General features: G+C 33.4%; 1 long non-coding RNA gene across 1 annotated transcript; it reads right to left on the bottom strand.

Moving 5' to 3' along the window:
* Window positions 1-229: 229 nt before the first annotated feature.
* On the bottom strand, window positions 230-901 carry LOC106530307 (uncharacterized). Its single transcript, XR_001311761.1, has 3 exons — window positions 725-901; window positions 452-606; window positions 230-399 (listed from the first exon to the last, which is right to left on the bottom strand). It is a non-coding gene; the product is annotated as an uncharacterized LOC106530307 (long non-coding RNA).
* Window positions 902-3,003: the final 2,102 nt, after the last annotated feature.

Genomic DNA, 3,003 nt, shown 5'->3' with positions numbered 1-3,003 from the left:
GTAGTACACTATATTATGTGTTAAAACGTGTTGCGTTATTTGCGATACGTTTCATTAAACATTTTAACAATTGCCCCCCCCCCCCCTTTTTTTTTACTATATTCATTGTTTCATCTATCACTCACAGCTCATAGTTAGGTTAAAAACAAAAGTGTTGAATATTTAAAAAAATTGTTAATTAAAGTAAAACCATCAATCAATGTCAAATAAATGAAAACTTCTAGGTAAGCTTTAATATAAACAGATTAAATATGTTGAGTTTAAAAAATATGTCAAGTCCTGGTGTTTCACTTCCTCAGCTCTAAATGGGACATTTTAAAAGTGTAAATTTGCATTAATTGAAATTTTTAGCTGTCATGAAGGCTTTAAAACCCTGATGGACAGATTTTGTTCCAGTGTCTCCTCATCCTGCAGCTGGATCTCTTCTTCAGATGGTCAGGAACTCCATCACCTCCTCATCCTGCTGCTGGTTCAGTTCTTCAGATGGTCAGGAACTCCATCACCTCCTCATCCACCTGCCTGTCAGATGTAGGTGTGGATGTAGAGGACATCTGTCCTGGGTCTATGGATGGGCTGAGTGCTGCTCGCTGCATCAACTGCACTTTTCTGAATCACCGAAAATCAACAGGTTAACAAAACTGATTTATTTTATATTTATTTAATGAATTATATTAACTTTATTTCTATTAAGTTTATAATATTACTGCKAATACAACTATTTGACCTGATGTGGGATGGAACTGGCTTCTACTGGTTGTAGTCTCACTGATGGAGCCTGATGGTCTCAGTCCTCTGATACAAAGGTCTCGAGACAGGTCCTCAGTGGGTCCACAAACAGATTCAGGTCCATGTTGAACAAAAGTAAATTACAAAGAACACAGTTATAGTATTACACAGTCACAGCCAGCAGTCTCATTAATCAGACAGCAAACATTTTTCTACACGTTGATCACTGAAATCTGAAGGAAGTAGTTTGGTAGTAGTTAAAAACAGATTAACTTAGTTAAACACAGTTTAACTTTGATTTATGGTGATTCTAATTAAAATCAATATCCGTGTAGTTCTGACAAAGCTTTAAAAATGTAGCCAACAAGATCTTAATAAACAAAACAAAATATAGTCAGAGAAAGCTTTTTAAACTCACTGTTAACCAATTAGGTTTTTGTTATTTTCAAGCCGTTCTAAATAAACTTTAACTGAACAGGAAACATGAGGCTGTGTTTTCTTTCCTTCTCATTTCATCATGCTAATGCTAATACCATGCTGACAACAACAATCAACGAAGCTCTACTTTCAGCATAGAAACTGTTTAAACACATCCTCTTACAAATACTGACAAGTACCAAATGTGAAATAATACAAACTACTATTAAAAGTAAAAAGAGTTTAACTTACAGTTGTTTAGGGGTTTGATGGTGGAMTTCAGTCCCCCTGCTGGCCAGGTAAGAGCACTGCCATTATGTGTTTTTGAACTTGCATTATTTTTTCCATTATGCAGTCGGTTTTATGAATGCATCCATTTTCCTTTTTGGTTCTTCATCACAAATCCACTATCTACTTTATTGTTGTACTACATGGCATGAATKACAAACTGAAAAGCCTCCAAACGCTTTTCCCTTCAGCAAATTGTTGTGTTTATTAAGAGTTTGTTTGGTCCCAAACGAGGCAGTGGTCATGTCCCCCTAGTGGTCTGGCTTAGTTACTGTTTGCAATCGATCTTTTCAGTGTTCCATGCATAATGTCTGTTATTTTCACAGGCAAAAGAATTGTACTTGTAAATTTGATTCGTACTTGTAAATTTGATTTGTACTTGTAAATTTAATTCGTACTTGTAAATTTGATTTGTACTCGTAAATTTGATTTGTACTTGTAAATTTGATTTGTACTTGTAAATTTGATTTGTACTTGTAAATTTGATTCGTACTTGTAATGTGGCAAATTTGTAACAAATTTATGTATGTTTATAGACTTATATGTACAAATTTAGACTCGTACACATACAAAAATTCTGACAGTTATTTTATACCATAGAATGGACTACACTTTTTTTAAAAACAGGTGTATTTTAAATAAATGTTACAATTCTGTTCATTCCTACAAGCTGTCAAATTGTTTTATCATTTTATTTTTTACATTTACAAAAATACACAAAATTATAAATGTTATTAATAGAGATTAAATAAAAATGTTTTCTGTTTAAATGTGTTTTCTGCTATTTAAAAAATCCATCCATTCTGTCTTCCTTGTTCCTTATCAGGGTCAGGGTAGAAGCTGGAACCTTTCACAGATCTCAGACCATCACAGGGACACAGACAAAAACACAACTATCCACACTCCGATCACACTGAAGAGCTCCAAGAGTGTTTCAAACTGGGAACTCTAGAATCAGATCCCTCTGCAGCTGCACAGTGTTTAAATTACTTATTATTAATAATAATAATTTATCATATCTACCACAGTAAATTATGATTACCATGAGGAGTCTTTAACATTGAGATTTAATCAGGGAGTCAAATATTTACATGTATAAATTTATTATAAATTATACTATGATTAAAGATGAGCTGTGCAAATTTATGTTTGTATGAAGTAGCCCTTTGTGTTACACTGTACCCCCGAAGTAGCTCCTAGTCTCGAAAAGTGTGGTGACCCCTGAATAGGATTGGGCATCATTTCAATTTGAACGGTTCAGATTCCAATTTCGATTCCTTTTTTCAATTCTGATTCCTAACGATTCTCGATTCCGATTMTTTTAAGCGGCTTTAAGTGTACATGGTTTGAATGGAGTGTAATATAACCCATGTTCTTTCTGGATGAAATAATTTTAACTTCTTTAAGACTTTCTCACAGGTTTTTTTAATCAGTAAATATTAAACCTAAAAAAGTTAAAATTAGATAATTTGTTGTAAAATAGCTAAAGCAGCTATTTATTGCAGTCCAACAGCTAAAATGTAGCTGGAAATAGCACAATTATCCCAAGGACACATAAGAAGCACAAATTTT

Source organism: Austrofundulus limnaeus, unplaced genomic scaffold, assembly GCF_001266775.1.
Source record: "Austrofundulus limnaeus strain Quisiro unplaced genomic scaffold, Austrofundulus_limnaeus-1.0 Scaffold507, whole genome shotgun sequence".
Lineage (NCBI taxonomy): Eukaryota > Metazoa > Chordata > Actinopteri > Cyprinodontiformes > Rivulidae > Austrofundulus > Austrofundulus limnaeus.
The sequence above is the reverse complement of the archived record's forward strand: the minus strand, read 5'-3'. Positions and strand labels throughout refer to the sequence as shown.